At 36.8% G+C, this 26,107-nt stretch overlaps 1 non-coding gene across 1 annotated transcript; it reads left to right on the top strand.

The window, feature by feature from the left end:
* Positions 1–1,821: 1,821 nt before the first annotated feature.
* On the top strand, positions 1,822–1,928 carry LOC141723075 (small nucleolar RNA R71). The gene has a single exon (XR_012576068.1). It is a non-coding gene; the product is annotated as a small nucleolar RNA R71 (small nucleolar RNA).
* The last annotated feature ends 24,179 nt before the right edge of the window (positions 1,929–26,107 follow it).

Genomic DNA, 26,107 nt, shown 5'->3' with positions numbered 1-26,107 from the left:
AAATGCATACCTCAAATATTCAGGTAAAGGTTTAAGCTCAAGAGTAGGAGCTTCCTCAATAGATGGCTTGAGGCATTTAGGAGCTTTACTCAATTCCTCCATTCCCAGAGATTCAAAAGGCATATCAATCTTCCTCTTCCAGGGAGAAGCATTCAGATATTGCAATTGCTCTTCACCTTCAATATCTTGACTATCTGAATTTGCCAATAAGGCCTTCTCTAAGGCATCAGATCTTAACAATTGATCAAGTTCTGAAGTAACCACAGAATCGACCAACTCCACTTTTAAGCACTCCTCATTTTCCGTAGGAAATTTCATAGCATTGAACACATTAAAAGTTACATCCTGATCCAGCACTCGCATTATAAGCTCACCCTTTTACACATCTATCAAGGTTCAACCAGTCGCCAAGAAAGGTCTTCCCAAGATTATAGGAATCTTCTTATCCTCCTTGAAATCAAGAATTACGAAATTAGCAGGGAATATGAGTTTATCAACCTTGACCAAGACATCCTCCACAATACCTCCCGGATATGTAATAGAACGGTCGGCCAACTACAAAGTCATATAAGTTGGTTTCGGATCCGGCAGATTCAACTTTTTGAAGATTGACAAAGGCATCAGATTGATGCTAGCTCCCAAGTCAGATAAGCATCTGTCAAAAGACACTTTTCCAATAGTGCATGGAATAGTGAAGCTTCCTGGATCTTTAAGCTTCGGAGGTAACTTCTGTTGCAGCACTGCACTGCATTCCTCCGTGAGAGCGACAATCTCTAAATCATCAAGCTTCACTCTTCAAGAGAGAATATCTTTCATAAACTTTGTGTAACTAGACATCTGCTCAAGAGCTTCAACGAAAGGTATGTTGATATGAAGTTTCTTGAACACCTCCAGAAACTTCTCAAATTGCTTATCCAATTTTTTCTTCTGCAGCCGCTTAGGAAAATGCGGTGGAGGATAGATTTGTTTCTCCCCTGTATTACCCTCAGGAGGAGTGTGCTTAACAGTAGTCTTCCTTGGTTCCACTTCTGCTTCCTGATGTTCTACTTCTTCTTCAGTCCCAGCTTCTTCATTCAAAACTTGAGTTTGTTCGGGATTCGCAACCTTTCCGGACCTCAAAGTGATTGCATTCACCTGTTCATTAGCTTCCCTCTTTCCTGGCACTTCAGTGTCACTAGGTATTGTACCAGGTTGATGATTTAGCAAGGCATTGGCAATTTGTCCAATTTGATTTTCAAAGGTCTTTATAGAAACAACTTGACTCTTGCACATAAGCTTCAACTCCTCTAATTCAGATTTTTCATTAGCTTGTTGTAGCTGAAGTTACTGCCTTGGTGCATATTGTAGTTGTTGAAAAACAGGGGGGTTGTACTGCTTAGCTGGGTACTGCTGATAAGGCTGTTGAACCACATTCTAAGCATTGTTTCAGCTGAAATTAGGATGATTGCGGTTGTTAGGATGATAAGTGGCTGGCACAGGTTGCTGCGATCACTGAAAATTGCTCACTAACTGAGCTGATTCACTAGAAATAGCACACTGACCAGTCTCATGGGCACCGGCACAAAGCTCACAGACACTAATAATTTGATTAACTCCATAATTGGCCAAAGTGTCCACCTTCACCGTCAAAGCCTTAAGTTGGGCAGCTATAGCAGTTGCTGCATCTAACTCCAGAATTCCTGCTACTTTTCCCTGAGTCAGTCTCTGAGAAGGATTCTGGTATTCATTAGCAGCCATCAGTTCAATCAATTCATAAGCTTCATTGTAGCTTTTAGCCCACAAGGCTCCTCCTGATGCTGCATCGAGCATGGGTCTAGAAGTATGCCATGGTGTGGGCACTTCCTTAGCATATCCTTATATCGATCCCAAGCCTCACACAGAGATTCTTCAGTTTGCTGAGCAAACTGAGTAAGAGCATTCCTGATTGTAGCAGTCTTCGCCATAGGGAAGAGTTTAGTGAGAAACTTTTGAGAAAGATCCTCCCATGTGGTGATAGACCCTGGTGGAAGAGAATGTAACCAGCACTTTGCTTTATCCCTTAGAGAGAATGGGAAGAGTCGCAGCTTGATAACATCTTCAGTCATACCATTGAACTTGAACGTGTCGCACATCTCGATGAAAACCCTGATGTGCATGTTGGGGTCTTCAGTAGGAGAATCCCCAAATTGAACTGAGTTATGTATCATCTGAATCGTGCTTGACTTGATCTCAAAAGCGTTAGCCGAGATGGTTGGCCTGATGATGCTTGACTGAATATCATTGATCTTAGGCTGAGAATAGTCCATCAAAGCCTTAGGAATTTCTTCTTGATCCCCCATCACTACTAAAATTGGTTCCTCAATTTTCTCTTCTTCTTCTACCTTCTCTTCGTCCTTAAAAAATTCCCTTCGAACCACTACAACTTCTTCCTCGTCTTTATCCAGAGTTCTCTTACGAGAATGCAAACGCGTATGCATACATGCTCGCTAGAGTACCTGAAATAAGATAAGAAAATAGATAAGTAACAATGTCCGAGTCAATGAACTTTAACGATCACTGATGATAAAAACATAAACAAAAAATTAATGCTGCAGTCCCCGGCAGCGGCGCTAAAAACTTGTTAGTCGCTAAACACGCGCTAATAATACACGCAAGTATACGCATTCGTAAGTAATATAGAATTATTTCTAATTCGTTCCCACATAGACTGACTTTGGTTAACTAATTAATTTATGCACTTATGCACCGATGATATGGTTATTATCCAATGCTAAGACTATAACAATTTGGGGTTTTGATTATAGCTATGAATTAAACTAACAATTATAACTAAGAGAATAAGAATGGTTGAATTAATATATATGACAAACATGGGATTCTAACTTTATTAAGTACATCATTCAATAGCCTTTTTGTTCTTAACCTTAGCATGTAATGGTGATGACACTAATCGGATAACACGAAACTAGTAAACGCCAACTTTTGTTGCATGAATACCCTACTACCAGACATCCATAAAAGAGATAGAAGCTGAATAGACACCAATTATATTGAGACCCTATATGTCTAAAGAATTTGACAAAATAACGGTTTAATGCACAAGTTATCTATCATGATTACATAGGGCAAGTAAGATGGTTAAAATTACCTACGAATCATGCATAACAATTACACATGAACCTATGCTAGTATGGCAAGTTCTAAACCCTTAAATTCACTGTCGCTTCATTAAGAATTAACACACTATCTTATAATTTCGCGACGCTCATAAGACGAATAAGCACAAACAATAATAGGTTTTCATACAATCACCACACAGTAAGGCATTGAAAAAAATTAACTAAAGAAATCCATAAATAAATCCGTTGGAACCCCACAATAACGATTAGCCCATAATCAGACTCATCATAAACGTGGGTTCCAATGAAAGCATTGTATAATAAACGGTATCTTTATACTGAATAAATAATAAAACCAAGTACGAAACAAGAGCAAGGTTCGCGAATAAGAAAACTAGCATCGAAGTTACAACTTAGAACAAAGATTCATAAGTGAAAATAAGATCTTCTTCGTCTTCGTTGAATCGTGCTAACACGGTCTTCTTACGGCTCTCTTTGTCCTCTGATGTATCCGTCTCCCTGGAAAACGTCCTTTATTTAAGTATATATAGCAACCCATGCAAGATAGAAGTCCTCCAATTGTAAATCAACTAGAATCGGGATTCTGGGATCCCGAACCGGCGCTGCCGCGCACTTCATCAACGCGGGAGCGCTGGCTTTCTAAAAAATGGGCGCGACCGCGCGCTAGACCAGCGCGGTCACGCCGTGCTTCTGGAAAAACTTTTGAATTTCTTTAATTCCTGCTGCAATCGAGTTGGCTTCTGGAGCTTTATTCTTTGGACGTCATCCTAACACCATATTAGCACCAAAACAATGCTAATTCACCTGATTCTTAGCATAATGTCTGAAATGCAAAAACACTAGAAAACACATTCAAATACCAACAACTTGAGCACATTTACACCAATTCGAAGCTTTATGGAGTGTAATAAAGTGTCATAAATAACCCTCAACACGGCCCGGGTTAAGACATCATTATTAGCCTCAAGAGAGGTAGAGGCTTAGGCCTTGACATCCTGGTCGCTGATGTTGGCTTGCGCGAGCCGGCTAAATATGGTCGCGACTGCGTTGGCAGAGGAGGAAGATGGGAAGGGGACATCGACAAGGGCCAAAATAACTTTCCTTTTCGGCTCAGCCTCTCTTGTTCTCCCTTCCTTCGAGCTGCGATGTCTTTTTAGCCTTGGAGAGGGCCCCCCACCCTTAAGATGCTCAGTGAGGGTTGTCATGCGAGGTGGAGGAATTGCTTGGTGCCGAGCATCCGTGGTCGCAGCAGCGAGCTGAACAGGGCCTGAGGTCGTGGCTTGCTCAACCTCCTCCATGAAGGGAATGGGCGAGATGGCCATTTCTGAAATATAACAACAAGAAATATATTAGTTACAAAAGGGTGCATGCAGGATAAAAGATTAAACAATTTAAAGAAAGTTGTGAGCAGATTAGAGATGCAGGAAATAAAAATGCAATGTAAAGTGGGACGCGTGCAGGAAATATAAAATACGAGCACATGAATTCGCATATGCGAGCCCGATATTCTTACCTTTCCTGGCTCTTTTCTTTGATTTCTTCTTTTGAGGAGCCAGCCTCACTCCTTCCTTCAAAAACCCAGATGCGACCAGGTTTGAGGTCGTTATGAGTTTACAGATATCTCTGTCCTCCTTGGGAAGTCCTAAAAGGCTGTCCGTATTTATTTTTTCCTGCCTATGGAGGATAATGCGAGGCAGGGTGGCTGGAGATTGTTAAAAAAGATGATTGATTGTCAAAAAAGGAAGGAATATTCTATAGAAAAAGAAGTGTAGCCAGAAAGAACTTGTCTTACATGGGTTGTAGTAGAAATGAGTTTGGACTCGAGGCACCTCGTAAATATAGAAGTAGGGGCTCTTCCATTTTCCTGAGTTGCTCGCCCTATTGTGGATGAGATTCTTCTTATTGAAGCATGGCCAGATAGATAGAAGAAATATCCAAAGTTGTATGGTGAGTGCTTCAAGTTGAGAAAGTAACCTAGCTGTCTCACGGTTAGAGGGGGGGTACCCACACTAGTGGTATATGATGTACAGAGCAAGGGCGGCCCAGTATCTATTCGGGTTGATTTGTAATGGCGCGAGCTGGTAGTTTTTACAGATGTCCCTAATGAAGGGGTGGAGAGGTGAAGAAATTCCTAGCCTTAGCAAGAAAGTGGACAAAACCATGTGAGGAACCTTGCATCCATTTTCTTGGTGGTTGAACCTATAGCATCGCATGTGGGGCCTGGGCAGGATAACGTGACCCTCGAGCTAGAACTGTTTGATGAGCTCAGATGGATGCTTTTGGGTAAGCGAGGTGGCCAGGTCGCGAGAAGCGAGCACCTTTACCTCTTCATGGGCCAAGGTAGAACTGTCCTCCCAATCTGGAATGATCTGCTTCCTAAAGATGATTTCGCCCTCAAGTTCGGGCTGGGCAGGATGTATTTAAGGCTTAGGAGAAGCTGCAGGAACATAGTTGTAGTTATAGATTTTCACTTGGCTTGTCACATCGGCCACCTCCTCGCTTTGAGGGGAATCATAAGGCCAATGCGAGCCGCCTTCTTCACCCTCAAGCCCTGGACTCATAATCAAGGTGAATGGGGTAGAGGTCATTGGTTGCAGCTTGCTTAAGGCGAGCCTTTCTCTCCTCAGCCATTTCCCTCAGAATATCCTCTGCTCATTCTTTGTCTATAGGAGCGGGCTCACGCCGTAAATCTTCCTCCACCCTAAGAGATGCAGGTATCTTGGAAAGGTCCACAGGTCTATTTCTCCAGTCATAAATATTAGTCTCCCTGGTGTAGTCTTCAGGGTTAAGATCGAGGTGGATGTTCAGTGAGCCGGAGCCACTGGCTCACATCGAGTTCTCGCAGAGAGGAAGGCGGTGATAGCAGAACTAGAATAAATAGGCTGGATGAGGCGGCCAGAGAGGAAGGTCAGCTCGCGTTGAAAGTCCTTCGAGCCTCGCTGCTCATGTGGGTATTGGTTTAGAGGAGACGAAGTAGCTTAAGAGCGAGTCGGGCTGGCAGATGAATGAGTCAGACTCGAAGAAGAGTGGGATGATCCGTAGGAGCGGGCTGAAGACGCACTCGACATCTGTAAAAGATGGTGAATATTAGTGTGTGGCCCAAAAAAAGGTAGAAACAAGTATGGGGTCGCACTTAAGTGTCCTCACATCACACACGGGGTCACGCCTAAGTATCTATGCGGGCAGACGAGCTCGCATCATAGTTTGTGATTGTGTGTGGGCTCGCATCAAATATGTGGTGTGTGCTCGCATGGTGCATATGAACAAACAAGAATGAAGATGAATAATTGTTGTGATATCCCGTATTTTCAGAATTATTATTATTATTATTTGAATATGTTTAGGTGATTTTCTGATTAGGAAGAAATAAAATTGTGGATATTTTATTGTTGTTTGACGAGTTGGTGTTATTAAATGGTAATGTGCTAATTGTTAAGTGTTATATCGATCCTTGTTAATTTCTAAAAAATATTTACTTAAATATATTATTTTCAAAAGTTTATTTGAAAACCGATCATTTTATTGATATCGGTAAATTGAGTTCGTTTAGTAATATTAGGGATTGAATGGATATTATGTCTGCTATGTGTTGTATGTAATATTAATTGTGTGGGACTCAGTTGTGATTGAGGATTATTTGTATTATTAATTACTAAGTCGTATCATTTTGTTTTTGTCTTTAAAAGTGATTTTATAGAAAATTTAATTTTATAAATATTTATATTATCTTTAAAATTATTTTTATGACTTTATAATTACAACAATTATTTTTGGGATTTTATAAAATTTAGAAATCAATATTTCATCAATTATTTAGCCCTGTATGATTTTCTGATTTTATTTATTTGTAAAATCCGTATTTAATTCCAAAATTCTTCAAAAATTACGAAACTCATATTTATTTAAGTTGGGAATATTTCGGGAATTTTAAAATTATTTTGGGAATTTTTGGGATTAATTTTACCCGCGCGTTGAATCATTTAATTGTTAAAAGCGGGTATAAATTGCGTTTCAAAAATTGTTTTAAAATTTTGAAATTTATGTTTTTATAAATTTCGGGATATTTGTAACATTTAAAGACTATTTTCGTGATTTTCTGAATTTGTTTCAAGTGCAGCTCGGTTCGTTAATTGTAAAATGCGGGTATAGCGCGCAAGTCAAAAATGTTTTAAAAATTATAAAAATTTTATTTCATTAGTTTTTATATATTCCGAGAATTTTAGAAGTATTTCAGTTATTTTTCGAGATAGTTTCACCTGCAAGTTTTTTCGTTAAATATCGAAATGCGGGTTTGATGTTAAATTCAAAAATGTTTGAAAAATTATAAAAGTTTTATTTTACTAGTTTTTAATTATTCTGGAAATTTTAAAATTATTTTGGTAATTTTTTGATTTATTTTTACTCACAAATTATATCGTTAAAAAGTAATTTACGACTCAAAAGTCAACCAGCAGTAGAGAAAAGGACACGTGTCAATACAAATACACGTGCCTGTTGTTTTGTTATGCGTGTGTCACGAAAGAAAAAAAAACAAAAGAAAACCAAAACGAAAGCAAACTCACCTCCCCTGTTTTATTACTTCCACCGCCCCACTCTTCCCTCTTTCCTTTCTCTCTCTGTCGTATATATTTATTTACTTTTAATTTTCAAAATTTCATATCTTACAAACCGTTCATCCAAATTTCAATTGTTATATATATAAACGATCAGCGCTTCGATACCTACGCATAGGTATATATATTGCAAGGTTTTGAGAAGAAAATTTGCGGGACATATTTCCGTTATATTTCTGTTTTAATTTATTTTCGGGACATTAAAAAGGAGTATGACGGTGTTGATTACTCCACATGGCATCTCAGCGTGTATATGTCTATGACTATTAATTTCAGATATTTTTGGAGATATTTTCCGGACATCAGGTTTTCTCTTCGGGTTGATCAGAATTTATTTTGGGTAACGATTCCAAAATTCCGCCTTCGTACTTGTGTATATTATAGCATGTTAGTGTTTATATATTTATTTCATAATTTTTAGAAATTATTGGAGAAGTCACTTTTGGTCCGAGTTTTGGTTCAGGTGGCCGTGTTATTCATTTCTGGAGTGTTTATACGCGTAAATATAAATTATTATGTTGATCGTTGTTGGTTCTGTCGATATGATATCGACTGGCAGTCCGAGAAATAGAGGAGGTGCTGTCCGAATTCCAAGAAAATATTATTTTTAGTTCTGAAGATTATTATTTTTATTATTATTCAAAAATAAATCCAAATTATTTAGTTAATGAATTTTAATTGATTATTTTATTCGAGTTAATTATTTCTTATGAATTAAAAATTCCGAAAAATAGTTTCGAGCTTTAAAATATTATTTTAAATTATTTTTCAGGCTCAATAATTCTTATAAAATTATTTTCGGGTGTTCAAGCACTATTATTTAGTTATAAAATGATTCGGAGACCCGTTTTAATTCCGAAAAATGTTCAAAAATTCATAATAAATCAATTGCTCGTCTGTTTAATACGAAACGAACGCGTACAGACTCAGAAAAATATTCTTCTTTCATTAAAAATACTTTCGAGACCCAAATTCTTTTGTTTCGAATGGTCGCTTATTTTACGAATCATTCTAAGTCGATTTTTGATCGATAAATCATATTTTGACCCGATTTTAGTATTAAACATATCGAGTCGACCCTTTTGATGAACCGAGTCATGTGTGTTATGAATTATGTGATACATGAGTTATGTGCTTATGTACTATGTGAATTATGAGTGTTGTGGATCAAGAGTCCTGTGTTTGTCTGTTATATTATGTGTGGGCTATCGTATGGGTAGACGATAGGCTTTTGACGCGTAGTTCGTCGAGTGGTTATCGATTAGACAATTAAAGTTCTATATTTTAATTATAGATGCGGATCATTCGAGTTGATCAAGAAAAGATGTTGGATAAAGAGTGAGATGGAATGGTATTGGGTAGCTGGCTTCTAGCAATCGCAGGAGCGGCATATCAGTCAAGTGTTGAAAAAAAGGACGGAGATGTTTTGAGACAGAATGTCAGAATAGATGCATCTTTGCGAGTGTGACTAACTACTCAATCTTAAAGGCAAGTATCCCTATCATCACTTATTGTTCAAGTGATATTTATTTTGAAGCTTATTATGCAAGTATTGCTTTCCCTATTCAGTTCAAGATAGATAAATGTTTTACATATCGCTGAATTAAATGATTCTGTTTATGCAAGTATTCTTATGCTATTCTATGATCAGAATAGCTAAGTGATTTTACTTATCCAATTATCGGATTTATAAATGTTTTGGATTTTGAGAAAAGTGATTTGGTTGCGAATATTCCTACACAAGAATTGGGGGAATAAAATTATTTCGGGTGTCGAATATTATGACCCTTTTTTCAATAAAATGTTTTAAGATTGGATGGTTACTGGTTGCGTAAGAGGCCGAGGCACCGGTCCAGCGTGAGCTATTATACGGAAGTGTAATATCTTACAAGGCTTGTTATGCCTTTTTTGGAGCCCTATAGGTACCGTATGTCTTCGGGATACGGGTAGTACCTATATTTACGGTATGGCTGCGGGATACCGGTATTGTTTCGTGACTGCTCATCAGGAACAACATAGTGCATAATTGGTTCCAATCTAAATAGATATCTAAAATTCTTTATTGTTTTGATAATCATAGCATAAGTGATTTATCAATTGTTTCTGTTTTGGAATAATGATGAAATGCAGTTTTAATTCAGATTTCGATTTATGCTGATACTTACGTTGTTGTTAAATATCAAATGTGGTATTAGTATAGATGATTGATGTTGACTTCAGTATGGGTGTTGTGAGCATGAAAGTTCGTATTGATATCTAATTTGATATGACAGCAAAATAAGTATTAATTTCAAGAGTTCGGTTTAGAGTAAAGTTTATGATTCAATCCATAATCATTGTTTCATGTTGGTGTTGTTTACGATATTTTCATAAACACAGTTTTTCAAGTTTTATTCTCGTCAAGATTCAAAGTATTGCTGAAACATTTCACTCAAAAATATCAAGATGGTTTTGAATACAATTAAGGAATCAATTCTGGGGTTCCTCAACTAAAATTTTATGATTCAACAATTATGATTTTAAATGTTCTGCTCTAATGCAGATGTCGGTTTTATATCAAAACGACCCTATATATATTATAATGAACTTGCTGAGCATTTCTTTCGCTCATACTTGCCTGTTTTCAAATTTAACCTCCAGTGAGGACTAGCTTGAGCTGTTTAGCTGCGTAATTCGAGGAAGCAAAGAAGAAGCTTTTGGAAGGTGGTTGGTCCAGGGTTTGCGAACTAGTGTAAATTTTATTGTATAAAGTTGTTTATATTATATTATATTGTATTATATTGTGTTATTTTATTTGGGCCTAGTATACTTCATTTCGAAGTTACACTAATGGGTTTAGTTTTGAGTTGGAATTTGTTGAAAAGAGTTTTAAAAGAAGGTGAAAAATTTATTTGTGGAATTTGGATATCTTATTTCTAGAACTGTAACCTTTAAAGATCTTGGATTAGATGGGGTCATTTATGTTAAATATCTTCCGCTGACATTTATTTATTGATTTAACAGGTTAAGTTGGATTGAGGTTTCATAGTGACGACCAAATCCTCTGAATCCGGATTTGGGGGCGTTACAATTGTGGATCAAAGGGGTACCTATGGATGATTCGTAAGATGATCCTAATGAATATGTTCCCGGAGAATATCGCCGCCGGTAGACGGTTCTTGTGGTGATGATGGTTTTCTCTGTGGTAGATACTTGAGCAAAATGGGCAGCAATTTGTTAATGTTCTTGTTCCCCAAGAACTACGTGAGGCTTGATCCCTATAAATATGGTACGTAGGAACTTGTAAGAGACATGAGTCGACACTTGATAGAGAATAATAAAAACACTATTCTTTCTTGAGGAGTCAACATACAAGCTCAGCCGCCACCATATACACCCTTCATCCACCTTCAAACACCATCCTTGATCCTTGTTCTGACCAATAACCTCCAAAATACTGTTATACTAAATTCTCCCTATTATAACCCGAACCACTAAATTCAAGACAAAATTTATCAAATTTTGTTCGGCGTTGGGTTCGTAAATCCATGTCGAAGGATAGAATTATTAATGAAAGTCACTGAAAAGAAATAGTTCAAAACGACCATTAGAGAAGAAAAGTGTGAATGAGAAAAAGTACTCGAATGGATAAATTTAATGATACAAACTATTTAATGATACAAATTTCTGGAGAGTTGAACAGTGAGGTGTAGTTGGCTAATCATTTTCGGTGAAACTATTTTTAACGATAATAGTATTCCAAACTTTAACACAATAGTTTGTACAAAGTATTGTCATTTTTAAACTAATATTTGTTATATAGTATATTATATATTTTACTAATACGACTTCAAGTTACAGAATTATTCATGTACGAATAAAATATTATTTGTATATTAACACAGGTTCGGGGTCGGATTCAGGTTCGGTTTGAAAAAATGGGTTTCGAATTTTTTCGATCGGGTTCGAAATAGTGTGCCAACATCCAAAACCAATATGAAAGTAGTTCGGATTTTTAAATTAAACCTAAATCCGAATCCAGACTTGAAATATTCAGATTTAATAAAACCCAATCAGGTATGTAATAACCCCAATTTTTGGAAAATTTTTGAAACCATTATGAATAGTGTTTTTGCTGAATGAGAAAACTTTTCATGCCACACTAGGTAGGGGTTCTTTTATGGATATTCTGAGATTTTATTGGCACTCTATATGACATATAAGTGTATGTAAAGATCGTCAGAATCCAATTCCGAACACTTTGATTTTTCCCGGAAATCCAGTAGATACGGAAAGAATTGAGTATAAGGTAACAGGATAAAAAGGATTTAAATTAAAGGATTATAAGAGAGGATCATAAAAGGAATACAATATATTGAGAAAGGTTAAGGGAACCTAAGTAATAAGATCCCGGGTATGATCCCTCAAACGATAAACGAAAATGAAATTTAAGCGAACCGTATAACAGATCAGCGGTCATTAGGCAAACAATTAGGAAGTTAATCAAAGAGATTAGTGGGGATGATGTCACCCAACCAATGAGAAGAGGACAAGGAGGTAAAGATGACATCATAGCATGACATAAGCATGACATGGGAAGGAAGGAAATGTGGTGGATTATTAACCACACAAAATCAGGGGCAAATAGGTAATTTACCAAAACAAAAACAAAACTACAACCAACCAAGCCAAATAATTCATTCTTCATCAAAACAAAAAAAAACCAAGGCATTATTTCTTCATTGCTCTCGGCTTTTACTATTGCAAAGGAAGAAGAAATTCAAAACTCAAGATCAAGGCTTCCTAAATTGGTAAGATAATTCCCTAATCATCCTTATGCATAGTTATGGCTATATCATGAGTTTAAGCACCCCATTCATTCTCAATCTTCTTCAATAAATCAATGAAGAAGACAATGAATAGTGACTTCAAGAATTTTAACTTGATTTTCTTGTTTTTCTTTTAAGATCCAAGCTTTCCTAAGACTATTCAAGGCTTCTTAAGGCTTCCTAGCTACTCCCACCACTTCAAGGAAGGTATATCATCTCCAAACCCTAGATTCCTTTGTATTATAAGATGATTTTGATTATTATGGTGATGTAGTAGCTTAATGCTTGTGGTTTAGAGTGTGGGTTGGAGTGGTAGTGAAATGGAATGGTGAATCTTGTTGTTTTGGTTAAAAGAACTTAAGTATAGTTAAATTCAAGCTTAGGCATAAGTATAAATGTTAATATTGAATTTATGGGGGCTTTTATGATGTGATAAGGATGGACTTTGGTTGTATGAATGGATTGAGGTTGAATTGTGATGGTTTTTGAATGGTTTAAAATTGGGAAATCGCGTAAACATAGCCGTCGTAATGTCCGATTTACTTTAGACTGCTTTTGTTCATAACATTAGGACCCGAGAACCCCATGCTAGATGTTGACCATTACCATGTTTAGATTTCTCATGTTACGAGCTTCGTTTTGATATGTAGTTCGTTCGATTCCGATGCACGGTTTAGGAGAAACGACCGTTTCAAGTAACGGCGTTTCGCGAACGAAACTTTTCCCCTCGCCTTACTTTGAAACATAGGTTAAAGACCAAAAAGGGTTAATTAATGTATGAAACAATTATGGTAAGTGTGTTAGGCAGTTGGTAAGACACCCGCGAAAGAATCGCCTTAAAACTCGTAATGGTTAATTTATTAAAAATGGTGGAGCCGAGGGTACTCGAGTGACTTAAGAGAATCAGTAAGCGCAAAACGAGCGTTAGAGTCTGAGTTGGTTAGAGTATAGATTTACAAGTGACTTTGGTTTAATTCCAACTTACTTGTTGCTTATAGGTTACCAGACTCGTCCCGAGCCATTCGTAACCCCCAGTCGCTCAGGCAAGTTTTCTACCCGTTATACTGTTGTTGTGATGTATACACTTGTATAGGCATTATCTTGTAATAGATGCATGATGGTTATATTAGCAAATTCTTGCGATATATTGTAGCATGTGATATGGTACATATGCATGCATGTTTCGTATTCTTGCCATATATATCTGTTGGTTCAGTTGATAATACCTATGCTAGAGAATAGCGGTAATTTGCATATACCCTTAGTATAGGGACCTAAAGGTGAAAACATTTTCTAAAACCGGGAGTCGAGGATCCCGAGTAGATTTTATATATATATATTTATATATATATGGTTATAGTTTTCACAACTATTAATCGAATAAGGGTTATTCGATAACTTTATTTTATTATTGAATATTATTTCGAATATTCATCCGAGTACTTATGACTCCTTTATTTTATTATTGAATATTATTTCGAATATTCATTCGAGGGCTTATGACTCGGCTTATTTTATTTATGGAATATTATTTGAATATTCATTTGAGGATCTATGACTCAGATTATTTGCTGAGATATATTCTTTATTTTATTAAAGAATAAGGTGTCGATAATCAAACTTATTTTCGATTATTCAAATAAAGATAGTACTTTCATATAAGTATATCTTTGGTTATTTAATATCCATTTCAAGTATAAGTTTTAAAACTTCTACTTCCATTATTTTTATAAGGATTATCTTTATGAGAATATTATTTAAATAATAATATTCAGATATTTTCTAAATATATTGGGACTGATTTATTTTAATAAATCAGCAGTACTCCAAACATTCTTAAAAATGTTTTCGAGTCTTCAAAATGATTTTTAATAGTTAGAGCGGATCCCAAAACTCATTTTTATATTTAAGATCTTCCTTTGAAAGGGTATTTAAATACTCGCTCAAAACCTCGGGGATCCAGCTCTGTGGTGCATTTTACATTCGCAATGTGGTTGCTATTTTGACAAATGAATTGATTACTTACCCAACGTTCGGGAAGTAAGCCCATCTAATTGAGTCGGCATAAGCGACAGGCCGGGGTACGGTCTATCAAAGTGTAAGTGGCTGGGTGGCAGTCCATCAACGCGTAAGAGGCCGGGTGGCGGTCCAGCAGAAGGTCCTTATGTGGCCAGGGTGATGACCGGTGGGGGATTCATCCATCTACTAGTAGAAAAGGTTACTTATTGGTATCTTTGCCTGATCAACAAGATATCAGGTTTATGCGAAAATTCTTTCCTTTCCAAATTTATTGGATATTGCAATTCTGTTCATACTTTACATGACAGAGGTTTTCAGGAAACATATGTATATATAGGTGTATATATATATCGGGACTTAATGAAGTATATCATAACTTCATTTCCTTCAAAATATTTCAAAGATTGAATCTATTCAAGTCTTATCTTGTAGTCTCATCAGTGTGATGAACTTTTGAAACTAATTATAACTTGAACGGTGGTAGTTCAAGTAGTATTTGGAAAAGATACAAGTATATTGGAGTATCTTGTAACTTCATCTTTTAAACTTATATCTAGTAAATGATTATCTTATGCATGACAAAGATTTTCAGAAAAACGTTGAGACAAGGTTAGATGTATGAGATCACCTTGCAACGATATTTTTATACAATTATACACTGGAACTCTGTGTGTATTATGCATGGAAGAGGACTTCCCATATTTTGAAAAGTATATATGTATATATATATACTGAATATTTTGCGACTTCATCGCATTAAGATATCAACTTGGTTCATTTCTTTTGACCAAGACTTTCATGAGTACTATGAGAAGGCTCATATATTGTAATCATTATACATATTATTTTGGTGGGCTTGTTGCTCACCCTTGCTTTCTTCTTTCATCACACAACATCAGATAGACAAGATGATCAGGACCAAGCTCCCAATTCGCGAGCGGATAGGAAATGTTCCGCAGTTTCCTATAGGCGTTGATGTCGCTATAGCTGAGGTAGGAACTACCAATAGGCTAGGCTTTCAACTTTTGATGTACCAGATAATGTAAATTTATTCAGAAACCTTTTTAAGGTGTATTGGCATATAATTGTGGAATAAAATGACTTGTGATTATTTTTGGATATTCATCTCTGAGACTATAACTTGTGGTGTGTGTGTTTATTATGGGGTCATAGTACAGAGTAGTTGATAATTTAGTAAGATTAGGTGTTATTAAGGGAAATAGAACTCGTGACAACCCGGATCCCCGACCCCGGATTTGAGGGTGTTACAGTAATGGTATCAGAGCGAAGCGTTATAAACCTCAGAGATGATGTGACGTTAAGATAATAGGTTCACTAAGATAATAAGAACTCTTGCCAAGTTCATAGTCGGACTACCTAATGTAGTACTGACAGTTAAAACCCTTATGGGAACCCTTATAAATATCGTGATAGAAGCGTAGTTCGTTATCATATGTGGTAGCGGGACTCCGAACCCTGAGGTTAAGGAGCAACAACGCGATGATGTTTTATTAAGTTATTGGAGATCAGATTGTGGACCTGATAGAGCGTCCTAACACGGGACCAGATGATGTTCATATTGAGGATGTAGCGGTTGAGGATGTTGTCCTAGAAGGGAATTATCGCTAAGAAGGATCCTGTGAAGGATCCTGACAAGAATGAATAAAGGACCACTGAGGAATTGATGACCATGGTTAGGTCGACTACCAGAGGTAGGATTAGTCGGTCACTACCGGAGGTTCGTTCAAGTTTGTAAAGATAGTAGCCCCCTTTAATGCGACTTACTCGTAAGACTGAGAAGTTGAATGGACAGAGAAATACGAGAACAACTTTCAAGAACTGAAGCAAAGATTGGTGACGGCCCCTATGATGGCGTTGCCGGATGGAAAAGGAGATTTTGTGATGTATAGTGACGCTTCGCATAAGGAATTAGGGTGCTTCTTCTACAGCACAACAAGGTAATCGCGTACGCGTCAAGATAATTAAGGGAATATAAACTTCGATATCCCCACCCATGAGCTTGGGCTCGTGGCAATAGTTTTGCCCTAAAGATTGGAGGCACTACTTGTATGGAGAGAAGTGCGAGAATTACCTAAGCCATAAGTGCTCTAGTACATTTTCACGTAGAAAGAGCTCAACATGCGCCAAATGAGGTGGTTAGAGCTAATCAAGGATTACGATTATGAGATTCTTTATCATTCGGGGAAAACCAATGTGGTGGCTGATACCCTTAGTAAAAAGGAGTGACCCAAGATGATAATGTCTTTGGAAGAGTTTAAAAGAGATTTTGAGAAAATGGAAATAGAAGTGAAGGTAACCGGAGCCGGTACCGAAAAGCTGTTTGAGATTGCAATACAGCCCGAATTATTGGAAAAATCATATTATGCCAAGAAAAAAAAAGTGATGAATGAAGGCAGAGAGCCAACAAATAGATATGAGATTAATACCAAGAAAGATGATAAGGGAATAATGAGGTATTCCTATAGAATTTGGGTTCCAAATGTTCAAGAGCTTAAAGATGAGATCTTAGATGAAAGTCATAGTTTAAGGAATAAGATTAAGGGCAAACCCTAAATGTGATAGTCAGGGAGGACGCCGTCAAGATAGAAGGAACCCATAACATAATTAAGTGGAAAATGAGGATTTTAACGTATAAGATAACCCCAAGTATGGGAGAAGGATGAAACATTTCATACTAAGGAAACAGAAAGTCGAGTAAGGAATGGAGACCCGAGACGGTACTCCTATACGGCAATTCATGGACCTGTCTAAAAAGAACTTAGACTATTATCCCCAACCACCACCCTGAGGAAACAATGCGGTGAGAAATTCTTTCAGGACCTTTAAGTCGCTAAGCTCTCAGGGTTCCAAGGAACAAGCTGACCCAGTCGAGGCAAGAGCCTGGCTAAAGGAAATATAGGAATCATTTGAGATTCTAAATGATTGACGAATCACAAAAGACTGTTTTATCACTTACCCTCCTAAGAGAGAGGCCACCCGCTGGTGAAAGGCCAAGGAAGGCACGGAGCCAGAGGTTAGAATAAACTGATTAAAGTTCAGTCAATTGTTTTCGGGAAAGTACTTCCCAAGGTTATGGAGATAGTGTAAAAGCTTTAGAGCCAGAACAAAGTCAGACGAGTATGATGAATTATGAATCTAAGCTGTAAAAGTTATCAAGATTCGTTCTGAGGACACGAATCCACAATGACGGGATGTTTGAAATCAATGCTTATGTTGTGTTGGTTCATGAAATAATGACAAGAGAAAGGAAAATAAAAAGAAACTGAAGTGGAAAGGAATATAAAGGCAATAGAGTTTGAGGTATGATAAGGGAGTTGGGTATGAGGAAACCCTAAAGACTTGTAGCAATATAAATAGAAAAGTATGCATTCGTCAGGATGAGGGTGATTCACCATGAGTTAAAATTGATGGTTGAAGGCATAAGAGATACATATATTTTATCCCCTGTAAGTTGGGAGGATTTGAGGAAACCTTGAGATAGTTCGAAGGATAAATAATGAGACGCGGATAGACTGAGGAGACAAGGAAGTAAGAAATTAGGAAAATTGGATGAAGGAAGTGACCTTCAAGAATGTGAAGTGTAAGACCGGTGGCTTGATACCCAGAAAGGGGGACGCCAGGTATGAAAGATATCCCAACATTGAGATGACTGTTGAGATAAACAACAAAAGTAAATAAGGAATTATTAAGAAGAAGTTCACGTTGAACACGACCAATATCTTCCAGAACATCCTTGTTATCGTTACCAGATTAGGCAAGAAAAGTGGATAACCGTTGTTATCTTTTGGAGGCCATTTTGATTAACCTCATTTTGTATACAGATGTTATTGTGAAATTAGGCATATACTATCGAGGTGGGAATGATTGAATAAGACACCCTTATCAGGGATATATGACTTGATTTATCCATGAAAGGATGCAGGTACCTTTTAAAGGTGGAATTACGGATAGAACATCGGTAACTTAAAATAAATCCTAGGGGAATGCATAAAGGTTGGCATTTCACCCTTAATAGGGACAGTATGAGTTTTGACAGTTTGATTTGGAAAGTGTTAAGGTAACAACAACCTTTAAGAATCAGTGGAGAAATTTTTCAGAAGTATATAGACAATGGTTTTAGTATTAGTAAATGGTATTTTGATATGCCCTATATCTAGGGAATACAGGAGGAACGATTCAAGGATAACCTTAGAGGTTTTACAAGGAGAAAGGTAAAATTCAAAATTTTCAAGAATAGAAATGTTGATAAAGGAAATATGACGTAATTATATTGATGCCAAGTGAGGCACGTGTTAAACCACGAGAAGGTATGGATCGAACCAGTAATGGTCGAAATTGTTCAGGGCAATTAGGAGTTAAGATAAAAGATGTTCTAATTATGATTGAGAGTCAGTCATGACAGTGATTAACCTCTAAAGACTGAGGCAATAACTTATGGAAAAATGGTAATTTTTTTTTTACTCATCAGATTTTAAGGAAAACATCTTCACATAAGCTGTGATTGAAATAAGGTAGAAAATTTATTTGGAGGTGGTTAAAATGACATTGACTATAAGGAAATTTTACTATCAGGAAAGGCCAAAGAGGTGGCCGACACTTTAAAGGTAAGAGGATAATTATAGGCGCTTGTGCCAAAGGAATACAGTGATGATGGTTAAAGTTATGCAGGTTGTATTATAGTTTGGAAGATTGACATTCCTTCTGATGACTGTGCAATACCCAACCGTAATAGTGGTTGGTAAAGGTTTAATTCGGGTAATCGCCATGAGCGGGCTATCTATCTCAGAAGGTACTATCTTGAGAATAATCCAGGACCATATTTCAAAAAAGGACTAAACGAACCTTGAGTTAAGTCTTCTATTTAAGGCATACGATTAAGAATGGTATTCACCTGCTATCGTTGCTTTGACTGAAACTCTTCTGCAATTTTATCTACTTCATGTCATGTATGTATGTCAGGATCAGGAGTGTTCTTCATGAATCATGAATGGTGATTAGGTTACCTCCTTAGAAGAATTTTATACGACATATATGGACTCCGTATGGTTAGATATTAAGATTTCATGGAAAATGAATGACGACAGTAAGTCAGTGGTGGACCATAGTAGTGCAACAATGATTCTGCGAGTAATGAGTCGATTACAACCATGAGAGTTGTATTGGAATGGATGTTGAGATTAAGTACCACTAATCGGGTCGTGGTGATGTATAAGTTATCATTGAATAGACTAATTAAGTAGATTATTTACCTATTGAATATTTATTCCTCCTTATCAATTGAGGGTCGTATGACTATACGAGGAAGGTTGCGATGCAAGCATAGAATTCTAGTAACGATGATGTCTAGAATGAGATCCCAGATTCGATTTTCAATGTCGAGGGAGTTTCAAAGGTGATTGTGTATAAGCTCGAGGAAGAGCATGGGTCCATAGAATGATGGACGGAATAGCAAAAATATTTAAGCATGTGAAATGCGATGCGATAATACTTGATGTTGATATATATACGTATATGATTTGTTCTCCTATGACAAACCTCTATAATTCAGAGGTAGGTTCTAAGCCAGATATTTTGTGGCAGTATATTTTTTTTCCATATATACAATTCTCTTCAATTCGTTCTTTTCTCTTCTTTTCATTTTGTATAAGCTGAGAAGAACAACCCTTCCAGAAGTGGAGGTATTGCTGAATGACTATCTATCTGTGTGATAGAAGCCTAGTAGGATACCAGCTATTGTTTAATTGCTTTTCAAGTACTAAAGGCTGGCCACCTTCTGTACTAACTATGCAATAGAACAAGTGTTCATGATCATAGTGATCTCTCAACAAATTCCTTTACATCTATATGATTGATCAAATTTTGGAAAATAGAAACAGCTGAAAAAGGAGTAGTAAAGTTATGGTGGTATTCGGAATGGAAACACATTCGTGATACTAAGGTTGACGTGGTTATTAAAAGGTTATAGAACGCTAACGAGCAAAAGTATAACCAGTATAATATTAGGAACGGAAGGTAGTAGCGATTACGAACTGGAAAAGAATGGGTATTGAGAAGCAAAAGCTCTAATGCTAAAAGCTATAATGAGAGTCTGTGCAATAGACTTGAAAGAAATTGGAATGATCACTTAACACAAATTGAGTTTTCTTACGACAATAGATCATGTGTCAGTATTGAGATATCGCCTTATGAGATCCTTGAGGGAAGACAATGTCGATCTCCCTTATGTTAGGATGAAGTTGTAGAGCGCAAGATGCTCGGACCAGCAGTGGTCCAAAGGACCAAGGATATGATAGATCTAATCAGAGGACGGCTGGTAGTAGCCCAAGATGGACATGATAAGTATGTTGATTTGACATGAAAGGATAAAGAGTATGAAATAGGGGACCTAGTAATGTTATAGGTATCCCTTGGAAAGGATTGATGAGGTTCGGAAAGAAAGGAAAGCTAAGTCTACAATTTATTGGACCCTTGGATATATTAAGACATTTGGGAAGTTAGCATATGAGCTAGCCCTACCCCCGAACATGTAGCAAGTCATAACGTGTTTCACGTATCAATGTTAAGGAAGTGTAATTCGGATGCCAGATAAATAGGGGCATATGAGCGCATAGGCATGCGACCAGACATAACCTATAGGGAGCAACCAGAAAGGGTTATAGATCGAAAAGGAACAAGTGCTTAGGAGAAGGGTTATCAAACTAGTCAGAGTTTGATGGAAGAACCACAATGTGGGAAAATTTACTCGAGAGTTAGAAAGTGCAATGTTAAGAAAGTATCCCTATTCATTTTCTATCTGATTCCGGGACGGAATCCTTTTAAGGAGGGGAGACTGTAATAACCCCAATTTTTGGAAAATTTTTGAAACCCTTATGAATAGTGTTTTTGCTGAATGAGAAAACTTTTCATGCCACACTAGGTAGGGGTTCTTTTATGGATATTCTGAGATTTTATTGGCACTCTATATGACATATAAGTGTATGTAAAGATCGTCAGAATCCAATTCCGAACACTTTGATTTTTCCCGGAAATCCACTAGATACGGAAAGAATTGAGTATAAGGTAACAGGATAAAAAGGATTTAAATTAAAGGATTATAAGAGAGGATCATAAAAGGAATACAATATATTGAGAAAGGTTAAGGGAACCTAAGTAATAAGATCCCGGGTATAATCCCTCAAACGATAAACGAAAACGAAAGTTAAGCGAACCGTATAACAGATCAGCGGTCATTAGGCAAACAATTAGGAAGTTAATCAAAGAGATTAGTGGGGATGATGTCACCCAACCAATGAGAAGAGGACAAGGAGGGAAAGATGACATCATAGCATGACATAAGCATGACATGGGAAGGAAGGAAATGTGGTGGATTATTAACCACACAAAATCAGGGGAAAATAGGTAATTTACCAAAACAAAAACAAAACTACAACCAACCAAGCCAAATAATTCATTCTTCATCAAAACAAAAAAAACCAAGGCATTATTTCTTCATTGCTCTCGGCTTTTACTATTGCAAAGGAAGAAGAAATTAAAAACTCAAGATCAAGGCTTCCTAAATTGGTAAGATAATTCCCTAATCATCCTTATGCATAGTTATGGCTATATCATGAGTTTAAGCACCCCATTCATTCTCAATCTTCTTCAATAAATCAATGAAGAAGATAATGAATAGTGACTTCAAGAATTTTAACTTGATTTTCTTGTTTTTCCTTTAAGATCCAAGCTTTCCTAAGACTCCTCAAGGCTTCTTAAGGCTACCTAGCTACTCCCACCACTTCAAGGAAGGTATATCATCTCCAAACCCTAGATTCCTTTGTATTATAAGATTATTTTGATTATTATGGTGATGTATTAGCTTAATGCTTGTGGTTTAGAGTGTGGGTTGGAGTGGTAGAGAAATGGAATGGTGAATCTTGTTGTTTTGGTTAAAAGAACTTAAGTATAGTTAAATTCAAGCTTAGGCATAAGTATAAATGTTAATATTGAATTGATGGGGGCTGTTATGATGTGATAAGGATGGACTTGGGTTGTATGAATGGATTGAGGTTGAATTGTGATGGTTTTTGAATGGTTTAAAATTGGGAAATCGCGTAAACATAGCCGTCGTAATGTCCGATTTACTTTAGACTACTTTTGTTCATAACATTAGGACCCGAGAACCCCCTGCTAGATGTTGACCATTGCCATGTTCAGATAGCTCATGTTACGAGCTTCGTTTTGATATGTAGTTCGTTCGATTCCGATGCACGGTTTAGGAGAAACGACAGTTTCAAGTAACGGCGCTTCGCGAACGAAACTTTTCCCCTCGCCTTACTTTGAAACATAGGTTAAAGACCAAAAAGGGTTAATTAATGTATGAAACAATTATGGTAAGTGTGTTAGGCAGTTGGTAAGATACCCGCGAAAGAATCGCCTTAAAACTCGTAATGGTTAATTTATTAAAAATGGTGGAGCCGAGGGTACTCGAGTGACTTAAGAGAATCAGTAAGCGCAAAACGAGCGTTAGAGTCTGAGTTGGTTAGAGTATAGATTTACAAGTGACTTTGGTTTAATTCCAACTTACTTGTTGCTTATAGGTTACCAGACTCGTCCCGAGCCATTCGTAACCCCCAGTCGCTCAGGCAAGTTTTCTACCCGTTATACTGTTGTTGTGATGTATACACTTGTATAGGCATTATCTTGTAATAGATGCATGATGGTTATATTAGCAAATTCTTGCGATATATTGTAGCATGTGATATGGTACATATGCATGCATGTTTCATATTCTTTCCATATATATCTGTTGGTTCAGTTGATAATACCTATGCTAGAGAATAGCGGTAATTTGCATATACCCTTAGTATATGGACCCAAAAGTGAAAACATTTTCTAAAACCGGGAGTCGAGGATCCCGAGTAGATTTTATATATATATATATATATTTATATATATATGGTTATAGTTTTCACAACTATTAATCGAATAAGGGTTATTCGATAACTATATTTTATTATTGAATATTATTTCGAATATTCATCCGAGTACTTATGACTCCTTTATTTTATTATTGAATATTATTTCGAATATTCATTCGAGGGCTTATGACTCGGCTTATTTTATTTATGGAATATTATTTGAATATTCATTTGAGGATCTATGACTCAGATTATTTGCTGAGATATATTCTTTATTTTATTAAAGAATAAGGTGTCGATAATCAAACTTATTTTCGATTATTCAAATAAAGATAGTACTTTCATATAAGTATATCTTTGGTTATTTAATATCCATTTCAAGTATAAGTTTTAAAACTTCTACTTCCATTATTTTTATAAGGATTATCTTTATGAGAATATTATTTAAATAATATTATTCAGATATTTTCTAAATATATTGGGACTGATTTATTTTAATAAATCAGCAGTACTCCAAACAATCTTAAAAATGTTTTCGAGTCTTCAAAATGATTTTTAAAAGTTAGAGCGGATCCCAAAACTCATTTTTATATTTAAGATCTTCCTTTCAAAGGGGATTTAAATACTCGCTCAAAACCTCGGGGATCCAGCTTTGTGGTGCATTTTACATTCGCAACGTGGTTGCTATTTTGAGAAAACAAATGAATTGATTACTTACCCAACGTTCGGGAAGTAAGCCCATCTAATTGAGTCGGCATAAGCGACAGGCCGGGGTACGGTCTATCAAAGTGTAAGTGGCTGGGTGGCAGTCCATCAACGCGTAAGAGGCCGGGTGGCGGTCCAGGACAAGGTCCTTATGTGGCCAGGGTGATGACCGGTGGGGGATTCATCCATCTACTAGTAGAAAAGGTTACTTATTGGTATCTTTGCCTGATCAGCAAGATATCAGGTTTATGCCAAAATTCTTTCCTTTCCAAATTTATTGGATATTGCAATTCTGTTCATACTTTACATGACAGAGGTTTTTAGGAAACGTATGTATATATATAGGTGTATATATATATCGGGACTTAATGAAGTATATCATAACTTCATTTCCTTCAAAATATTTCAAAGATTGAATCTATTCAAGTCTTATCTTGTAGTCTCATCAGTGTGATGAACTTTTGAAACTAATTATAACTTGAACGGTGGTAGTTCAAGTAGTATTTGGAAAAGATATAAGTATATTGGAGTATCTTGTAACTTCATCTTTTAAACTTATATCTAGTAAATGATTATCTTATGCATGACAAAGATTTTCAGAAAAATGTTGAGACAAGGTTAGATGTATGAGATCAACTTGCAACGATATTTTTATACAATTATACACTGGAACTCTGTGTGTATTATGCATGGAAGAGGACTTCCCATATTTTGAAAAGTATATATGTATATATATATACTGAATATTTTGCGACTTCATCGCATTAAGATATCAACTTGGTTCATTTCTTTTGACCAAGACTTTCATGAGTACTATGAGAAGGCTCATATATTGTTAATCATTATACATATTATTTTGGTGGGCTTGTTGCTCACCCTTGCTTTCTTCTTTCATCACACAACATTAGATAGACAAGATGATCAGGACCAAGCTCCCAATTCGCGAGCGGATAGGAAACGTTCCGCAGTTTCCTATAGGCGTTGATGTCGCTATAGCTGAGGTAGGAACTACCAATAGGCTAGGCTTTCAACTTTTGATGTACCAGATAATGTAAATTTATTCAGAAACCTTTTTAAGGTGTATTGGCATATAATTGTGGAATAAAATGACTTGTGATTATTTTTGGATATTCATCTCTGAGACTATAACTTGTGGTGTGTGTGTTTATTGTGGGGTCACAGTACAGAGTAGTTGATAATTTAGTAAGATTAGGTGTTATTAAGGGAAATAGAACTCGTGACAACCCGGATCCCCGACCCCGGATTTGAGGGTGTTACAGTAATGGTATCAGAGCGAAGCGTTATAAACCTCAGAGATGATGTGACGTTAAGATAATAGGTTCACTAAGATAATAAGAACTCTTGCCAAGTTCATAGTCGGACTACCTAATGTAGTACTGACAGTTAAAACCCTTATGGGAACCCTTATAAATATCGTGATAGAAGCGTAGTTCGTTATCATATGTGGTAGCGGGACTCCGAACCCCGAGGTTAAGGAGCAACAACGCGATGATGTTTTATTAAGTTATTGGAGATCAGATTGTGGACCCGATAGAGCGTCCTAACACGGGACCGAATGATGTTCATATTGAGGATGTAGCGGTTGGGGATGTTGTCCTAGAAGGGAATTATCGCTAAGAAGGATCCTGACAAGAATGAATAAAGGACCACTGAGGAATTGATGACCATGGTTAGGTCGACTACCAGAGGTAGGATTAGTCGGTCACTACCGGAGGTTCGTTCAAGTTTGTAAAGATAGTAGCCCCCTTTAACGCGGCTTACTCGTAAGACTGAGAAGTTGAATGGACAGAGAAATACGAGAACAACTTTCAAGAACTGAAGCAAAGATTGGTGACGGCCCCTATGATGGCATTGCCGGATGGAAAAGGAGATTTTGTGATGTGTAGTGACGCTTCACATAAGGA

The sequence above is a fragment of the Apium graveolens genome, chromosome 4, assembly GCF_009905375.1.
Source record: "Apium graveolens cultivar Ventura chromosome 4, ASM990537v1, whole genome shotgun sequence".
Lineage (NCBI taxonomy): Eukaryota > Viridiplantae > Streptophyta > Magnoliopsida > Apiales > Apiaceae > Apium > Apium graveolens.
This window is presented reverse-complemented; position numbering and strand designations above follow the sequence as displayed.